At 37.5% G+C, this 21,105-nt stretch overlaps 1 protein-coding gene across 1 annotated transcript in view; it reads left to right on the top strand.

Annotated features, from left to right (window-relative positions):
- The window catches only part of LOC118528468 (uncharacterized), a 201,832-nt gene that overhangs the window by 28,115 nt on the left and 152,612 nt on the right, over positions 1 to 21,105 (top strand). The gene's annotated exons all lie outside the window — the stretch shown is intronic.

The following is a 21,105-nucleotide window of genomic DNA, read 5'->3' as shown; positions in this document are numbered from 1 at the left end:
AAATATCTTTGCATCAATTTTTAAAATTGAATTTATAATTAAAAACCTCTGCACAAAGGAAACACCAATCCCAAGTGCCTTGACTGGTAAATTCTACCAAATATTTAAGAAATAATATCAACTGGGGGCACCTGGGTGGCTCAGTCGTTAAGTGTCTGCCTTTGGCTCAGGTCATGATCCCAGGGTCCTTGGATCGAGCCCCGCGTCGGGCTCCCTGCTCTGCAGGGAGCCTGCTTCTCCCTCTGCCACTCCCCCTGCTTGTGTTCCCTCTCTCGCTGTGTCTCTCTCTGTCAGATAAATAAATAAAATCTTTAAAAAAAAAAGAAATAATATCAACCATACACAGATTCATTTAGAAAATAGAGGAGGAGGGGACATTTCATGGCACATTTTATGAGGCCAGAATTTCCCTGATATGAAATCAGAAAAATAAAAGACAAGGAAACTATAGGCTAATATACCACATGAACAAAAATCCATAGCAAAATATTAGCAAATAGAATCTAGCAATATACAAAAAGGATACTAACTCATGGTTTATTTTCATCCCTGTATTGAAAGTTTGATTTCCTATTTGAAAATCAAGCAATGTAGTTCACAACATTAATAGGCCTTAGGCAGGAAATTATAGATTCCTCTCAAATAGACACTGCAAAAGCATTTGACAAAATTCAATACCCACAGGGTTCTGCCTGTAACCAAGATGGAATAATAGGAACTTGATTTGCCCTTCTACCTAAAACAACTAAAAAACCTGGACAAAGCATATAAAACATTAATTTTCAAGACATTGGGTATCACTGAAGGAAAGGTGGTAATACCTGAGAGACAGGAAAAAAAATAAGGTGAGTCCTAGATTACTGTCTAGAGAGAGTATTCAGCCCATGGCACAAGGAGGGAAACCCAGACTGAGCCCACTAAACTCTGTAATTAGAGGAGATGAAGCTGAGAGTCTGGGGAGGGAAGGGTAATTAGAGCTCACGAGGCAGAGTATGGTAGTATGGTATCCTTTTTTTTGGAAATTGACAAGCTGATTCTCAAAGATGAATGTAATAGATGAAAACAGAAAAACCGTATGATCATCATAATAGACACAGATAAAGCATTTGACAAAATCCACCATCCATTTTTGATAAAAATTCTCAGCAAACCAGGAATAGAAGAAAATCTTAACCTGATAAAGTGTGCCAGCCAGAAAACTACAGCTAACTTTATAAGTAAAGGTGAAAGTATGTTTCTGCCCTGAGATCATGAGACAATGCAAGAAAGTAATCTTTTACCACTTATATTCAACTGTAGACTGGCAGTTCTGTCCGTTGCTATAAAGCAAGAAAGAGAAATCCAGATAGGAAAGGGAGAACTAAAACTAAATGATTTTAAGACTATATGATCTTCTATGTAGAAAATGTCATGATTTAAAATGTCATGATTTTAAGACAATATGATCTTCTATGTAGAAAATCTGATGGAATCTACCAAAAAAAGCTACTAAAACTAAGTGAATTTAGCAGAGGTTCAGGATAGAAAATCAACATACAAAAATCAGATTATTTGGTTATTTTGGTGTTGAGTTGTATAAATTATATATTTTGGATATTAATCCACTATCAGATATATTCTTTGCAAATATCTTCTCCCATTCAATAGGTAGCCTTTTCATTTTGTTGATAGTTTCCTGTACAAAAAAATTTTTTTTGATGTAGTCTCAATTATTTTTGTTTCCCCTGCTTGAGGAAACATATCTAGAAAAATGTTGTAAGGCTGTCTCAGAGATTACTGCCTATGTTTCCTTTAAGGGGTTTTGTGGTTTCAGGTCTCATATCTAAGTCTATAATCCATTTTGAGTTTATTTTTGTGTATGGTGTAAGAAAGTGGTTCACTTTTATTCTTTTGCATGCAGCTATCCAGTTTTCCCAGCACCGTTTATTGAAGAACCTGTGTTCTCCATTGTATATTCTTGCCTCTTTTGTCAGAGGTTAATTGACAATATAAGCATGTGTTTGTTTCTGAGCTCTCTATTCTGTTCCATTGATCTGTGTGTCTATTTTTGTGCCAGTACCATATTGTTTTAATTACTATAGTTTTGTAGTATATCTTTAAATCTGAGATTATGAAACCTCCAGCTTTGTTCTGCTTTCTCAAGAGTGCATTGGCTATTAGGGATCTTTGTGGTTCCATACAAATTTTAGAATTATTTGCTCTAGTTCAGTGAAAGATACTATTAGTTTTTTGATGGAGATTGTACTGAATCTGTAGATTACTTTGGGTAATATGGACATTTTAACAATATTAATTGTTTCAATCCATGAGCATGGTATATCTTTCCATTTTATGTCATATTCAATTTCTTTCATTGGTGATCTATAGTTTTTAGAGCACAGGTCTTTCACCTCCTTGGTTAAGTTTATTCCTGGGTATTCTATTCTTTTTGGTGAAATTATAAATGAGATTATTTTCTTAATTTCTCTTTCTGCAACTTCATTATTAGTGTATAAAGAAGCACAACAGATTTCTGTATATTAATTTTGTATCCTGCACTTTACTGAATTTATGTATTAGTTCCAGTAGTTTATTGCTGGAGGCTGTAGGGTTTTCTGTGTGTAGTATCATGTCATCTGCAGCAGTGACAGTTTTACTTCTTCCTTACCAATTTGAATGTCTTTTATTTCTTTTTCTTTTCTGATTGCTGTGACTAGGATTTCTAGTACTATGTCGAATAAAAGTGGTGAGAGTGGCCATCTTTGTCTTGTTCCTGATTATAGAAGAAAAGATTTCAGCTTTTCACCATTGAGTATGATGTTAGCTGTGTGTTTGCCATATATGGCCTTCATTATGTTGAGGAATGGTCCATCTAAACCCACTTTGATGGGAGTTTTTATTATGAATAGATGTTAAATTTTGTCAAATGCTTTTTCTGCATCTATTGAGATAATTGTATGGTTTTTATCCTTTCTTTTTGGTAATGTGATATATCACATTGATTTGTGGATATTGAAACATCTTCATATCCCTGGGATAAATCCCACTTAATTGGACCTAAATAGACATTTTTCTTAGAAAACATAGATGGCCAACAGACACAAGAAAATATGTCAACAGCACTAATCACCAGGAAAATGTAAATCAAAACCATAATGATATATTACCTTATACCGGTTAGAATGGCTAGAATAAAAAAGACAAGAAATAACAAGTGTTGGTATGGAGAAAAAGTAATCCTCACACACTGTTGGTGGGAATGTAAATTGGTGCAACAACTGTAGAAAACAGTATGGAGGTCCCTCAAAAATTTAAAAATAGAAGTACCACATGATCCAATATTTCCACTACTGGGTTTTTACCCAAAGAAAATGAAAACACTAATTTGAAAAGATGTATGCATCCCTATGTTTATTGCAGCATTATTTACAGTAGCCAAGTTATGGAAACAACATAAATGTCCATGGATAGATGAATGGATGAAGATATATATATAATGGAATATTAATCAGCCGTAAAAAAGAATGAGATCTCGGATTTGCAAACAACATGGATGGACCTGGAGGGTTCTATGCTAAGTGAAATAAGTCTGATAGAGAACAAATACCTTATGATTTCACTTATATGTAGAATCTAAGAAACAAAACAAACAAACAGAAACAGATCCATAAATACAGAAAAATAACTGACAGTTGCCAGAGGAGAGGGTGGTGGTGGATGGGCAAAATAGGTGAAGGGGAGTGGGAGGTACAGGCTTCCAGTTATGAAATGAGTTAAGTTACAAGAATGAAAGTTATAGCATAGGGAATATAGCTAATGGTATTGTAATAATGTTTTATGATGACAGATGGTATCTACACTTGTGGTGAACATAGCATATAGAGTTGTTGAATCACTATGTTGTACACCTGAAACTAATGTAACATTGTGTGTCAACTATACATCAATAAAAATTTGTCGTATTTTTATATATTAGCAACAATCAAAATTGCAATGGAAAAAAATGCCATTAACGGTAGCTTCAAAATATGTTAAATACTTATGGATTAATCTGAGAAAAGATGTGTAAAACTAAGAAAAATCAAAGGAGACCTAAGTAAGTAAAGAGATATCTTGTTTTCATGAATCAGAAGGAAGATTTGATATTATTAAAATGTTAATTATTCACAATTTTATCTACAGATTTAACTCAACCCCAATTAAAATGATGGTATGCTTTTTTTTGAAATTGAAAAGATAGTTCTCAAATTTACATGGAAATATAAAGAACCTAAATTAGCCAAAACAAATTAAAAAAAGAACAAATTTGGAGGATTTTTTAAGCTGATTTTCAAGTCTTAATATAATACTACAATAATCATGACAGTGTAGTATTGGCATAAAGATAAACAACTAGATTGATTTTTGTCAGCATCCGTGAAACTGTGACAGGCCAACTTGTCAACTTACAAGTAGGTAAAATCTCAGACCCTTCACAGTTCTTGACACAAGAGCCTTCAAAGTTATTTGTGATGATATATTTCTTAAACTGGTTGTGAGTACATGGATCTTCATTTAATATTTATTCTCTATATTTTACATACACATTATAAGTTATTTTTATATGATACATTTAATAATAAAAACAAAAGAATACTAAACTGATTTGGAAAAATTCAGTAAATCCATGTCACTAAAAATGCAGCTGTCAAGCCAAATGGGTTTACGACATCTATAAATAATTGGGAATAAGATCATACAATATAGGATTCTTCAGTCAGTATGCTTTACAAGTGCCTATAGGCTCTTACTCCGTGTCAAAAGAACTGAAACTAGAAATCATTGATGACACTTATGGGTGAGTTTTATACAAGGAAAATTATAAATAGGCCTTGGTCCTACATCAAAATATTGGAAAAGGAATGCACATTTATGTTTTAAGTTAAAATATTTAAGGCATTTATGTATCCTTTCTTACTGTTTTCTGCTTTAAAGGAGATTTTTAAATTAGTCAGCCCTCTGTCTCTATGGCATTGGTAAGGGGGCTCGCATCATATTTTAACTAATTAATGTAGCAAACAAGTTCTTGGGTATATATTGCTTGGATGTTTGGATTTTCATTTATGTAAAAGCTCAAGAGCTTAGGGAGAACTTCAAATCTCCATGGTACCCAGGGACTTATTTTCAGCTCAGAGTGCAACAGGAAACCTGACATTGATTTTGGCTGAGATTGAGCCATTCAAGGGGACATGGTAAGTTTAGAGGTAATTACATATTTATAGATGAGATTTCAGGTGAAGATGCAGAACTTCAATAAAGAGACCTGATATCTTTGAAATATGGCTTTTATTTTCCCTTGACTATTCATGTCTTGAATCCTTCAAGTTGCTTCATATTTCCCTCTTTCCTGATAGGTGAATAGCAGGGAGACATATACAGTGAGAGAAGGAGAGAGAGTAAATAGAGAAAGGTAGAAAGATATTGGAAAAGAAAGAGGGGAAGCAAGGAAGATGGAAGAAAGGGACCAACCAGGAAAATAAATAGATTTAGCAGAACAGAGAGAAATAAGTAGAAGGAATTAAAAAACTGGAGTAGAAAGATTGTGTGTATGGTGATAATAGTGAATTCTAATTAAAAATTTTCTACTATTTATTATGCCCTTTCTATTTACTAGGCTCTTTGCCTTATCCCATTTAACCTGTACAACATTAAGAAGTAGTTCCTATAATTCCCATTTTATAAATTAGAAAACAGAGGCCCAAAGAAGTTAAGTAAATTGTCCCAAAGTGGTGGAGTCTGGATTTGAATCCAGGTCTGTTTGTCTCTAAAGCCAATATTTACCCCACTGTATCAGACTACCTCTGCATGACACTGAAACAACAGGTTAAAAGGCAAGAGTTTATGCTAAATAGGTTATCTGACATCATATAAACAGAACACATAGAAATAATCTAGCTTTTGTTTCTCTTTATTACCTCTTCTCACGCTCTCCACAAAGGAGATTAAGCAGCAGGCAGGCAGGGAGAAATATAAAACCCCAGCTTCACTTTTTACTATTGCTGGAGCTTTCAGGTCAAGCTAACAGCTTACTTCCCTCTGATCTCACAAAGGGCTTAATGCCCAGTTCATTCATAGAAACTCAGTCCAAACTAGCATTTCCTAACTTTTTAGGGGTTATGAACTCCTTTGAGATTCTAAAGAAAACTAAATATTCACTCTCTAGAAATATGCACATACATGCAAAATTTTGTGTAACAATTCAGGAGTTTCATAAGCCCCCTCAAATTCTGAGGTTTACATCCGAGATAAAGGTCTTAGGGTCTGGAACTGAAAAAATGGCCCTGAAATCTGAGACAGAGGATGAGCACCAAACCTAGCACCTTGGCTCTGCCAGAACTTGGATGAGTCATTTTCAAATGCAAGGTTGGATGTGATTATCTTCTCTTCAGTTTTATGGCATATCCCTACGAAAAGCTTGATGCATGAAGCTTAAGTTTAAAGACAGAGGATCATAGGGGAAGGGAGGGAAAAATGAAACAAGACAAAACCAGAGAGGGAGACAAACCATAAGAGACTCTTAATCTCAGGAAACAAACTGAGGGTTGCTGGAGTGGAGGGGGGTGGGAAGGATGGGATGGCTGGGTGTTGGACATTGGGGAGGGTAGGTACTATGGTGAGTGCTGTGAATTGTGTAAGACTGATGAATCACAGACCTATACCCTTGAAACAAATAATACATTATATGTTAATAAAAAATTTAAAAAAAGAAAAAAATAAATTCCTACCTAGACTTGTACCTGATGTGCACTAAGAAAGTTCCATTATAGCATTAAATTATTTGTGCACTTCAGTGCCCACTAGTGGTCAAGGAAAAATATTTTGCCTTTAGTACTGGATGTTAGAGATGGCTATCACTTCCTGGAGTACAGCTCACTCTGAATTTCAGAACAGGGTATTCTCTTTAGACATCGCTTACTTTCAATTTTGATTTTTCAAAACTCATGTATTCCACTAAAATTTTGATGAGATCTTGTTGGGATTCATGGTGAAATAATGGCATATAAGAAAGAATGCTGGGGCGCCTGGGTGGCTCAGTTGGTTAGGCGACTGCCTTCGGCTCAGGTCATGATCCTGGAGTCCCGGGATCGAGTCCCGCATCGGGCTCCCTGCTCAGCGGGGCGTCTGCTTCTCCCTCTGCCCCTCCCCTAGCCCGTGCACTCCGCCTCTCTCTCAAATAAATAAATAAAATCTTTAAAAAAAGGTCTTTATTTATTTTTTTTTTTAATTTTTTTATTGTTATGTTAATCCCCATACATTACATCATTAGTTTTAGATATAGTGTTCCATGATTCATTGTTTGTGCATAACACCCAGTGCTCCATGCAGAACGTGCCCTCCTCAATACCCATCACCAGGCTAACCCATCCTCCCAACCCCCTCCCCTCTAGAACCCTCAGTTTGTTTTTCAGCGTCCATCGTCTCTCATGGTTCTTCTCCCCCTCCGATTTCCCCCCCTTCATTCTTCCCCTCCTGCTACATTCTTCTTCTTCTTTTAAAAAAAGGTCTTTAAAAAATTTCTAGTCACTTTGGACCAGAAGGGCAGGCAAGACATTTCCTCGAAGGGTAATTGGGGTGGGCCGGGTGGGAGGCAGGGGTAAGCAGCCACCTCGCTCAGCCCCGAGCCCCACCTTGAGGAGGCACCAAGCTGGCTCTCACCCCTATAGCCACGGGCCAGGGATTCCCAGAACTCTTTCCTCACCCCTCTCATCCCTCTGCTTCTCCCTCTGACCCTCCCCCCTCTCATGTGCTCTCTCTCTCTCTCTCTCTCTCAAATAAATAAATAAAATCTTAAAAAAAAAGAAAGAAAGAAAGAAAGAATGCTGGACAGAGTCAAGACCTGCCTCGTACTTGTTATGTTACTGTTACTGAAGGTAGAGTACATTCCCTTTGTGTCCTCAGTATTTTCATTTGTAACATGAGGGGATCATACTATTATCAGTGCTTTTCAAACCTCTTTAAATTTTTTTAGTAGTGAACATATGTGTTCAGTGGACATCTTATATAAACAAATAGAAGTAGAGCGGCTGTGATCACAAAGTGATGATAGTGATGGCAAAGAGTCAGATTCCCTCCCCCCTTCTCATTCCCTCTCCATACCACCAACACATCCATGAGCCAATTCCATATAGTTTGAAAATAGTTGATCTAGAGAGCAATAGCATTTAATGGTCAAGAGCATGTGCTTTGGAGTCAAGCATATATGGGTTCTGTTCCTGGCTTCACCACTTAATAGCTCTATGCTTTTAACTCTATGCTCTATGCTCTTAACTACTTAATCCCTCTATGCCTCAGTTTTCCACATCTGACAATTGAGGGTGATAAATAGCTCTTATTCCATAAGATGGTTGTGAAGATTTAGGGACTTAATACATGTAAAGTGATTATCCCGTGCCTGGTACATAGTAAGTGCTCAATAAATGTTTGCTGTTATTAGTATTGATCTGTATCATTTTAAACAAAGACTGGCTCATGAAAAATCAGGTCAGCTAGCTTTCCCCTTGTGCTTTCTTGCTCAAGAACTTCTTCCTTCCCATGCTATGCTATAACTAGAATAACTAGCATAGTAAGCAGGACCTCCCAATCTCTCTAACATTTTAGCTACTCTACAATAAGTACAGTAAATGGATGTAGTAAATAATTAGTCACATAGCACATTTTTTTGAGCTATACCTGTGATTTTCCATTTTTATCTTTTTAGTCATGGGGTACTTTTATTTTTTAAAATGAAATATTACTCAGGGTGCCTGGATAGCTCAGTTGGTTAAACGTCCCACTCTTGATTTCGGCTCAGGTCATGATCTCAGGGTTGTGAGATCGAGCCCCACATTGGGCTCCATGCTGGGTGTGGAGCCTACTTAAGATTCTCTCTTCCTCTCCCTCTGCCCCTCCCCCTCTCAAAAGTAAAAAAAATGAAAAAATAAAATATTACTCTGAAATTCAGTATGTAAAGCAGATAAGAGTAGAGCTGCTCTAATTGAGTCAGGATGGAAGAGAAAGAATTAACTCTTACGTCTTCTCAACTCCTGTAACACCACCCTCTTCATACACTCTGGAGAACTCAGAAGTACTCCAGTGCTCTGTGGAACAATGTTTGAAAACCTTTGGACCTCTAAGACCCTTCTCTATCTTAGGTTCTGTGGAACTAATTCATTTCAGACTTGGGCATGCAATTTGAGATTTTCCATACTTCCATCATTTCAAGGCAAATACAGATCCTAGAAAAGGATAATTTACCCCTAGAGATCATTCTTAACACTCATCTGATGAGAAACTTAGCCTCCATGTCCTACTACTGTGATCCATTTTGAGTCTATCTGCTCAGAATTCCCATAGTACATTAAAAAAAATAACCAAAACAGCTTTATGGAGGTATAATTGGCATACATAAACTCTATATATTTAAAGTGTATAATTTAATCTTTTCACATATGTCTACATCCATGAAACCATTCTTACCATAAAGATAGTGAACATATCCATTATCTCCCAAAGTTGTAACAGGCCTTTTTGGAATCCCCTCTCAGCCCCAGAAAACTGCTTTTGGTCACAGTATAATAGTTTACATTTCTCAGATTTTTATATAAATGGAATCATACAGTACATATCCTTTTTTTTTTTTTTTTTTTTGGTCTGGCTTTTTTAACTCAATGTAATTATTTTGAGATATATCTAAATGTTGTATATCAACAATTTATTCCTTTTTATTTATAAGCAGTATTCCATTGTATGGATATACCAGTTTGTTTATCCATTCACATATGGATGGACAGTTGAGTTTTTTCCGGTGTTTAGACCATCTACATTTAATGTAAGTGCTGATATGGCTAGCTTTAATCCTCTCCTCCTGTTATTTATTTCTCTTTTGTCATATGTGTTCTTTGTTCCCTTTCCTGTCTTTTTTGTTTTTTGCTTTATTTTGGATTAACTGACATTTTTAATTCCATTTAATCTCCTTTATTGTCTTATTAACGTTAAGTCTTTGTTTTGTAATTTTATTAGTATTTGGGGGTTGGTTATAATATACATCTTTAACTAATCACAATCTATTTTCAGGTGATATTATACTACTTACCATATAGTATAGGAGCCTTACAACAGTAAAATTCCATTTCTCTCCTCTAAGCCTTTGTGCTACAGTTGTCATGGATTTTGCTTTTATTCATGCAACAAATATCACAATAAATTGTTTTTATTTTTTTAAACAATTATCTCTTAAAATATTAAAATAATAAGAGACAGTTCTCTTATATTTACTCATATGTGTACCATTTTTGGTGTTCTTTATTTCTTTTTGTAGATCTATGTATCTATCTAGTATAATTTTTCTTCTGTCTGACAGACTTTCTTTAACACTACTTGAAGCATGGGTCTGCTGGTGATGAGTTGTGTCAGCTTTTTATGTGTCTGAAAACATCTTTAATCCCTCTTCATTTTTAAAGATTTTTTTTATTGTGGTAAAATATACATAACATAAAATTTACCATTTTAACCATTTTAAATTATTCAGTTCAGTGACATTGAATACATTCACATTTTTGTACAACTATCACTAACATCCATATTCAGAACTTTTTCATCTTTCTCAACTGAAACTCTATACCCATCAAACACTAACTCTCCACTCCCCTGCTATCAGTCCCTGCCAACTACCCTTCTCCTTTCTGTCTCTATGAATTTGACTACTTTAGGTACCTCATATAAGTGAAATCACACAATATTTGTCTTTTGGTGAGTGGTTTATTTCACTTAGTATAAAGTCCTCAATGTTCAGCCATATTATAGCATATGTCAATTACCTTCCTTTTCAAGGCTGAATAATATTCTACTTTATGTGTATATTACATTTTGTTTAACCATTCATCTTTTGATGGACATTAGTGTTCCCATCTTTTAACTATGGTAAATAATGTTGCTTTGAACATGGGTGTACAAATACGTGTTCAAGTCCCTGCTTTCACTTCTTTTGGGTACATACTCAAAAGTATAGGGGTGTGTCCTCTCTATTTTTAGAAGATATTTTCCCTTGACAGTTTTTTCTTTTGGTATTTTGAAGATAATACTGCACTGTCCTCTCACTTGCATTGTTTCCAGTGAAAAAATCTGTCATTCTTTTCTTTATTTCTCTACATAATGTGTCTTTTTTCTCTGACTACTTTTTAAAAAAAAAATTTTATTGTTATGTTAATCACCACACATTACATCATTAGTTTTAGATGTAGTGTTCCATGATTCATTGTTTGTGCATAACACCCAGTGCTCCATGCAGATCGTGCCCTCTTTAATACCCATCACCAGGCTAACCCATCCTCCCACCCCCCTCCCCTCTAGAACCCTCAGTTTGTTTTTGAGTTCTCTGACTACTTTTAAGATTTTCTCTTTATCACTGGCTTTCCTGAAATTTGATTATGATGTAAATTGGTGCGGTTTTCTTCTTCTTCTTCTTCTTTTTTTTTTTTTGGTTTTTCTTGATCTTCTTGGATCTGTGTTTTTATATTTTCATCAGATGTGGAAAATTTTTGTCCATCATCTTTAAATATTTTTTCTTTCCTTCTCTTTCTTCTCCTCTTCACTCTTTGTGTTTCGTTTTGGATACTATCTATTTTTGTGGATTTAGGTGTATTATCTAGTCCGTTATTAATTATGTCTAGTAGCATTTTACATATCACACATTGTAGTTTTCATCTCTACAAATTTGATTTAGGTCTTCTTTATATCTTCCATATCTTTAACTTTTAATGTGTAGAATACAGTTATAATAAATTTTAAGTATCCTTTTCTGCTTATAGTAATGTCTATGTCAGTAGTGGGCCAGTTTTGGTGGGTTGATTTTATTTTCACATTATGGGTCATCTTTTCCTGCCACTTTGCATGCCTGGTAATTTTTTATTTGATACCAGATATTGTGAGTCTTACTTTGTTGGGGTTGGATTTTTTTTTTTTTTTTTGTATTCCTATAAATATTCTTTAGTTTTGTTCTGGGGCATAGTGACACCACTTGGAAAGAGAACGATATGTTCAGTTCTTACTTTTAGGTTTGTTAGGCAGAACTAGACTTATGTTCAGTCTGGAACTAATTATTTCCTATTATTGAAGATAGATCCTTCTGTCAGTCAAAGATCAGGGCCTGGACAATTGCCTGGACTAGCCATACCCAAGGTGGGGTTCTGAGGACACTAAACAATGGCTTTGGTCTATGACAATGAATGAGTTGTCCTTGTTCTAATAAGTTCAGCTAGACCATGGGGTAGGAGACTAAAAAGCTAAGTGGAGTTTGAAAGTCCTGTGATATGAATGTGTTTCTGTATGTGTATGTATGTAATTGGTGCAAGCACAGTATATGTTGTTTTAAGCTGAATAGTAGACTACTTCATCTCCCATTTATGGCTTATGTTAGCATACATTCAGGCATAGTCTGGAAATAGAGAAGAATGTTTTAGATGCCATTACCATCACTGAATATTTATGGATTGTGACTAGAGATGTATGGTGTTGGGCTGCTATAGGATAAGTCAGTCAGAAAGCTGTGACCTCTCCATTACTTTACATGACAAGATAGGTATTCTAAGACATCCTAAAATTACTCTGAGATGAACTTAGGAAATTTGATCATACAGTTAAAATAAGTAGGTCCCAAACAAGAATTAAATTGAAAATATAGAATAAACTGCAGTCAGCTCCCACATGTCCACTTTATGGGTCTTGTTTTTGGCATTATTGTTGTTATTCTGTAATTCTGGGCATGTGGATTCAGCACTAAAGAAGCCATTGAATCCTGTCAGTTATTTTCTTCCCAGTTAGTATATAGCCACCAGAATGATGTCAGTAGGTATGTTTATTTGCAAGGTCATATGATTAAATCTACAAGGGACACATTTCATCTGCCATCTAGACCACTGACATTAGGATTTAATCAGAATTCTTTCTGATCAGCCCATTGATAAAATCAAGTTCATATAGAACAGCATTTCTTACAGTTTGGTAAGAAGACATCAAAAACTAATGATGTATTGTATGGTGACTAACATAACGTAATAAAATTTAAAAAATTAAAAAAAAAGAAGACCACTTACTACAGAATCACCTAAAAAGTTTACTGAAACTGTAAATTTATAGGTCTTACTCCAGACCTACTAAATCAGAATCTCTGATCCTGGGTGGCTCAGTTGGTTGAGTGTCCAACTCTTGATTTCGGCCCAGGGTCATGATCTCAGGCTTCCCGGATCAGCCCTGTGTTGGGCTCCCTACTCAGCGGGGAGTCTCCTTGTCTCCCTCTCTCTCTGCCCATCCCCCTGCTCTCTCTCTCTCTCAAATAAATATTTAAAAAATAAATAAAAAATAAATCAGAACCTCTGGATGTGGGGCCCAGGAATCTGTATTTTTAATAAGCTGCCCACAGGTTTCAGTAGCACAATAATTTTTTAAAAGCACTTCTATAGAACTAATATTTTTTAAAGAAAAAAGTCTTCTAAGTATGAACTGGTACCCTTGTTGTTAATTCCTAAATATTTCCAGATATCTTCTAAACTTGGATTTAGGGGCACCTGGGTGGCTCAGATGTTTAAGCGTCTGCCTTCGGCTCTGATCATGATCCCAGAGTCCTGGGATTGAGCCCCGCATCGGGCTCTCTGCTCAGCGGGGAGCCTGCTTCTCCCTCTGCCTCTGCCTGCCGCTCCCCCTGCTTGTGCTCTCTCGCTCTATCAAATAAATAAATAAAATAAAAAATTAAAAAAACTTGGATTTAATCTTATATTTACATTTTGGTTCAGAGCTCACTCTTAACTCACTAACGTTTTCTCCTGAAGTGGGAGCCCTGCAAAAACCCAGCTCCAGCTGTAGTGCTTCAGTCCAGTTTGTAATCAAAGTACCTCTAGTTGCTCCTTGCAGTTCCAGCCGTTTAACTCTATTACAGTTAGATATATTCACTTTGTTTAATCTATTATTGCTGGTTAAAGCAGTGATTCTCCTGCTTAGGGGTGCTTTATCACTGGAGGGCTTGTTAAACCACAGATCACTGGGCCCTGTCCCCAGAGTTTCTGATTCAGTAGATCTGAGTTTAGACCCCATGATTTGCATTTCTAACATATTCCTGAGTTATCTGCTACTGCAGGTCTGGGGACCAACTCTGAGAACCAGAGTTAAAGAAACAGGATGCCTTCTGAAGATTTGGATCAGCTAAAAATGGTTCTCAAACCTGACTGCAGATTGGAATCACCGGAGAATCTTAAACAGCATACCAGTGCCTGGGACTTGCTCCAGATTAATTAAATCAGAATCACTGGGAGTGAATCCTAGGCATGAGTGGCTTTTAATATTCAAAGGTGATTCTAATGTGAATTCAATGTTGCAACCTACTGTGCTATAAACACCAGGCCAAATTTCCTTCTATTCCTTCACTTCTCCAAGTAGCTGAATAATGACTGGAGATGTTGAAAAACCCTTGTACTTATCACTTCCTCCATTGGACAGATTCCCTAATTGTACATTGTGCATTGTTACCTAGGGACAATCCTACTTTTTAATCTCAACTTTGACCTGTTTTCAAGGATCCTGATGCTGGCTTGGAGTGACCCTGTACATCAGCATGATCTTCCCCTCCTTCCCTGCATCTATAGTTTTACAAGTCAATTTCTTTCTGTTGTAATAAGCTATTCATCATCAGAGCTATTATCCAGAAGGGTTCTGTGCAGGAGCTCTTCTCCTATACAATGTTTGCAACAGGTGATGTTTTTAATCTCTTTATTTATAGCATCCTCCATAACTGGAATGTGCCAAGCAAGTGACACTAGTTGGAATATCTTAATTATTATACATTCATCATGAGCATAGTTAGGAATAGTACTTTTGATCATGATGGATCCTTTCTCATTAAAATCCTTTGTAGACTGGAGAAATCACAGTTTTGCCACACAAAAAAAATACTCTCTGAGAGCTATATTGATGCTTAATTCATCTGTCAGAGTCGAGATGAGGTGGAAAGTAGTTTCTTCCCAAACTCCCTATGGTCTTACCTAGAATGTGGACTCCATTTGGGAAGGGGGCTTCACAGAGATAGTCAGGGAACACTGGGACCCAGTGAAGTCAAGTCTCTGGTCAGGTTTCTATTTTCACTCATGTGCTCAAAAATTATTTGCTGAAGGTCTACTGTGCCAGGCACTGTTCTAAGTGCTGGGGATGGAGCAATAGAGAAGGTAAAGATCCTTCCTCATGGCATTGACATTCCATTGGCCAGTGTGTATGTGGAAGACATTTAAAAATGTAAACAAGTAAAAATATATATACGGGTACATAAGATTTCAAATAGTGGTAAGTACTATGAAGGAAAGAAGCGGGATAGTGAGAAAGAGTGCATTGGGAGTGAGGGCAAGGCTATGCTGCTTTACCTAAGGATGTCCAATGAAAAGTCATTGCAGAAGCACGTTATCTGGATAATGATTTTAAAATGATCACTCTGGCTACTACACAGAGAATGGTCTATAAGATGGCAAGAGTGAATACAGGGTGATTAGATTGGAGGTGGCTTAGCCTAAGATTTTAGCAATGCAGGAATGAGAAATGGGTAAATTTGTAAATATCATGAATATCATGAATTTTACAGGCATAGCCAATGTGACTTGCTGATGGACTGCCTACGGAATGGGAGGAAAAGAGAAAAGGTGCCTGGGTTTTTGGTTTGAACGACTGGGATGATGTTGGGGGTATTTACTGAAATGGGGAACAGTGAGAGGAAGAGCAAATTTGGACTCAAGAATTCTATTTTAGTCATATTTACTTTGAGATGTCTATATTGAAATGATTGGTTGGTATCGGTTGGTATGAATCTGGAGTTCAGGAGAGAGAGGTCTGAGCTGGAGATATACATTTTTGAGTCTTCAACATATAGAGGGAATTTAAAGCCATGAGCCTGAATAAGATGTCCCAGGGAATGAGTGTAGAAGAGAGGAGAGATCTGAAGCCTGAGCCCTGAGGTTAATGGTTGGGGGAAATGCGGATGTGGAGGAGATTAAGAAGGAATAGCCAGTGAGGTAGGAGGACAAACTCAGTGAGTGCCTTTCCCAGAAACCCAAATGTAAAAAGTAAATCCAGGAGAAAGAAGTGATCAACTGTGTCAAGTCATGCTGACCAGTGCTGCTGAGAGGCCTGTCCTGAGCCAATATGATATAGAGAATAGAATGCTGATTTGCAAAGCAGGAAACTTGAGTTTTAAATAATTAGCTGGAACTAATTGCATCATCATCATCATCATCATCATCATCATCATCATCCTGGTAGTAATCATTTTTTTCCCATATCTATTATGTTTTAGGCACTGGCCTAAGTGTTTGAATGCATTAGCTCAATGAATCCTCAAAACAATGATACGAGGAATACACTATTATAATTCCCATTTCACAGATAGGGGAACTGAAGCTCATAGAGGTAAAATCATTTGCTCCACATCACAGTGTCATCTGGGGCAAATTATTTCCCTCCTTTGAGCCTTAGTTTCCCTTATCTGTAAAATGAGAGTGGATTAGTTTATTTTTTTCTCCACATTTTTATTTAAATTCCAGTCATTTTACTCAGTTTTTTTCAGCAATAGGACCCTCATCTAAAACAAAAGTAGATACAGAAACCCAATATAAAAAAATCACAGAGTTGCACTATTTCAAACTTTAGTATAAGGTCAGTAATCCCATATTCTGGGCTTCTACTCACCCCCCCCCACTCTCTGCCCTGTGTTTCCCAAACCACTCAACTGGATGGATTCTGTGTCCTTTGGCTTTTAAAATTCTAGAATTTAGATTTTCATCTGCCCTCCTTGTGACCAAGGGCTGGTATTACAGGGTTGTTGGTCAGTGTTAGGAAATTCTTCTGTGCCTCTGGGCCACATACCACAGAGTCATCAATACATGTGGGGTGGACCACTTGCTCTTCAATGAACTGACCATAATGTAAGCTCCTCACTGCCCCCATTTGAGGTAAACATCTAGATGAATATGGCTCAACATCATAACTTGAAAAAATTGGGTGTTCAAAAAATGGTTAATTTAAAAAGAATTGTTTGAGTGGTTCTTTGACATTTCTTTAGGAAAATTTTCCTTATATCCTCTAGAAAAAGTCAGACTTTTCCCTCTCTATGTACTCCCTGGATCCTCTTTCTACCCCCACTATAGTCTTTGCCACATTGGGAAGTCATTTATCATCTGACTATGTCTGTCTCCTCTACTAGATGGAATCACATTCACCTTGGCACCTAGCACAGGGCCCGACGACTATGCTCATCCAACATATATTGAGTGAATAACAGACTTTCCTTTTTGGGAAAGGGTGGCTGTAAGAAGGGGAGGAAAATCATTTGGAAGACCTCAAGGGAGCCTGGTGCCTTCCTTTCATTTGGTGTTCATTGGAACGTTTTGTTTCTGGGAACTCGCACTGTATAGTCATATAGGCTTGGAATTCCTTAGTGCTTATTAGCATATCATAAACAAGAAGGAGTACATGTGTTCTACTTCTCCCAACGTGATCGGACTGCTATTTAACACTTAAAGTGTGAAATTCTGGTTTTGGTCTTCCAGCCCCAGCTCTGCTAATGGAAATGAAATGTAGTGAGGGACAGGGGCGCGTGGGTGGCTCAGTCGTTAAGCATCTGCCTTTGGCTCAGGTCGTGATCCCAGGATCCTGGGATGGAGCCCTGCATCGGGCTCTCTGCTCCGCCGGGAAGCCCGCTTCTCCCTCTCCCACTCCCCCTGCTTGTGTTCCCTCTCTCTCTGTCTCTTTCTCTGTCAAATTAAAAAAAAAAAAAGGAAAAGAAATATAGTGAGGGACGTACAGGCAAATACAGTCAATAGCCTGCAAGATTGACATTTGTGCTGCAGGGGGTGGGGCAGGGCAGCAAATAATTCGTGTCAGTGCAAAGGCCTTCTGTAGCTAAGAATGGAAAATATTCACTGCAGTTGCTAAGTAATGCCAAGTCTGAAGATTTTGACCTATTGCTCAGTATGAAAATCTTGGATAAGGTTACATGTCCTCCCTTCAACTACAGTAGTATGGTAGAACAGAAAGAACAGAGTCTCTGTGTGCTCCTGACTTGGGTTTGAAACCCAGTTCGGTATATTTTTAGTCATGTTACTTTCAGCAAGTCACTCAATTTCTCTTAGTTTCTTTTCTATAAGATAAGGACAATGGAGTGCCAGTGTGGCTCAGTCAGTTAAGTGTCTGACTCTTGGTTTCAGCTCAGGTCATGATCTCAGGGTCATGAGATTGAGCCCTGCATGGGGCTCCACACTCACTGGGGAGTCTGCTTGAGATTCTTTCCCTCTCTCACTCCTTCTGCCCCTCCTCCTGCTCTTTCTGTCTCTCTTTCTCTCAAATAAATAAATAAATAAATAAATAAATAAAATCTTATAAAAATAATGATGTATACTTTGATAAGTTTGTGTGAGGAGTTCAGATGGGTATATAAAGGGTCTGGCACATAGTAAATTCCCAGTTTAGAGTAGCTTAAAAAATCAACTAGTTTTACCTGTGTCAGAAGTAGTCCCTGCATCTTATCCTATTAATGTGTCTTAATCTGTTAAGCAGCCCAGGTAGGGAGTGGGGGATGATGACGCCTCTAAGGCAGGTAGGGAAAGCAGTCTCCCTGCCCTTAAGTATCTCAGTATATCCTTCATCTATCTGCAAATGGAGACATATGTATTTTCATTGTTTAAGCCATTCAGTCATTCTTTTCTCCTGGAAAGAAAAAAGCCTCAGCTGATGATTACATTAGCAGTTTATCCTATAAGATTAATCTCGTTCACTCATTCACTCACTTATTAATTCCTTCAACAGATATTTAATAAATGCCTGCTATGAGTGAGGCCCTTTTATAGGTACTAGGGATATAAGACAGACACAAATCCTCACTTTTTTAGAGCTTACAATATTTTTGAGGGAGATGGACAGTAAAAAGGTAAGTAAAATATGCCACTGTATGTTAGTGCTAAGTACCAGGAAGAAAAATAACGAAGGAAAAGGTGATAGAAATTATTGAAAGTATCCTAAGTGAGAGTTTCAGTTTGGAATGGAGAGACCAGTGAAGGGATCACTGAAAAGGTGACATTTGAGTAGAGGGCCGAAGAAATGCAAATAATATGGGGAGGAGCACTCTAGGCAGAGGGTACAGGACAAGTTCAAAGAACCTCAAGCAGGGGAGTGGATAATGCATATACAGAGTAGCAAAGGGGCCAGTGTGGCAGGAGTTGAGTGAACAAGAACAGCAGTAAAAAATGAGGCCAGAGAGGGGTGCCTGGGTACCTCAGTTGGTTGAGTGTCCAACTTTTGGTTTCGGCTCAGGTCATGATCTCAGGGTTGTGAGACTGAGCCCCATGTTGAGCTCCACCCTCAGTGGGGGAGTCTCCTTGGGATTCTCTCTCTCCCTCTCCCTCTGCCCCTCCCTTGGCTCATGTGCTTACTCATGCTCTCTCTCTTAAATAGATAGATAAATAAATAAATAAATAAATAAGAGATCAGAGAGGTAACTGGGGAGTTGGAAGGTAGATGGTGAGAACTTTGTAGGTAATAGTTAAGTACTACCTTGCCTCTTAGTATGAGATAGGGAGCCATGGAGAATTTAGAAGGCTCTCTCTGGTTACTTTGTGAAGATTAGACTTTGGCGGGGGCAAAATGTAGGGGCAGAACATCACTTTTGGAGGTTATTGCCTGTTTTACCTACAGTCATCAGCAAAGAAGGTGGTAGAAAGAAAAAAGTTATTTTGAGAGGAGGACACTGGCCTGTCAGTCAGCCTGATGAAACAATCATTTGAGAATGTAGCTGGGGAGCATAAAGGAGGGTAGCAATGTATTCAAGCACCAACTGATTTAACAATTTTGCTGTTAATCTGGTTTTTCCTGGTAGTAGGTCGGGGGTGTGTGTCTCACTAACCTCAAGATGTTGCCTCAGCTCAGCTGTCATGGTCACTGTCACAACAGCCTCATCTTGGGTCTCACTCTGGCTCTGGAAAAAGGCACAAACATATGGTGAAATGCCAAACTGCCAATGCTTCTTCCCTACTGGGTCTCTTTTGCATCATTTTTTCCCCCTCAGATTTAATCTCAGGCTTTTGCCATGCACTCATCACCAAGTTCTTTAGCAAAAACAACTGGGTGTTTGAGAGGTCTGGGAAGTTTGTGACATATATCATTTCTTCTTTGGATGGGGAGACTGTGGGTTACAAGCTCCCCAAGGTTCAAGCGTTTATTATTGTCAGTTTTCTTAAATTACATTTACTTTGAATATCTAGAAATATGAGCCTGGGGCTATTTCTAAGTTTCCGGTCATCTGAGAAGTGGTCTAGGTACTAATGGCAGGATGTGACATCCTGCCTATTGCTAATTGCACCCAGAGGCAGAGAACATATTTGGCAAATTCAGTAAATAGGTAAATAGGCTCCAAGAAGGATGAAAGAGTGCTATGTTCTCAGCCATCGGGTGGTCGTAATGAGGGCAAAGCTAGGGTTATGTCTGTGCAGGCAGAATAATATGATTGTGGCAGAGCTAATCTGTTGATTTCCACTGCTTTAATGATCCACTGCTTGCCTTCCAGGGCAGTGCTGAGTACAAAAATGGCTGACATGAACCAGGCTGTTCCATATACACACTACCCATGAGGCTAGGTTCATCATCTGCCTCCTGCTTTTCTAATACAATGTTGCTAATATACTTAGCCCTTTTTAGATTATTTTCACTCATATCTTATTTCATCATTATGAGATGAGCAGGGCAGGGATTATTATGTCTATTTTCTGATGAGAGAATTGAGATCCAGAAGAGGGGAAGGGTCTTGTGCATAAACAAAGAGTAGACCCATACCTTGGATCTAGTCTTCATTGCTCCTTCCTAAACATGAATCATGGTGCCCATCACAGAATTATTAAACAGACTTTATTAAGTGCCTGTTTACACTAGGCATGAAGCAAAAAGTATATAGATTTGTTTTCTCTAAATCTTTGTTTTCTATATGCAAAGGATAAACATATGACAAATAAGAGCGCAGGGATAAAACAAATATCAAATTTGGGTTGTAGTTATGGGCACTGTAAGGTAGAAAGAGGGTGAATTTATAGATAC

The sequence above is a fragment of the Halichoerus grypus genome, chromosome X (assembly GCF_964656455.1).
Source record: "Halichoerus grypus chromosome X, mHalGry1.hap1.1, whole genome shotgun sequence".
Lineage (NCBI taxonomy): Eukaryota > Metazoa > Chordata > Mammalia > Carnivora > Phocidae > Halichoerus > Halichoerus grypus.
The sequence above is the reverse complement of the archived record's forward strand: the minus strand, read 5'-3'. Positions and strand labels throughout refer to the sequence as shown.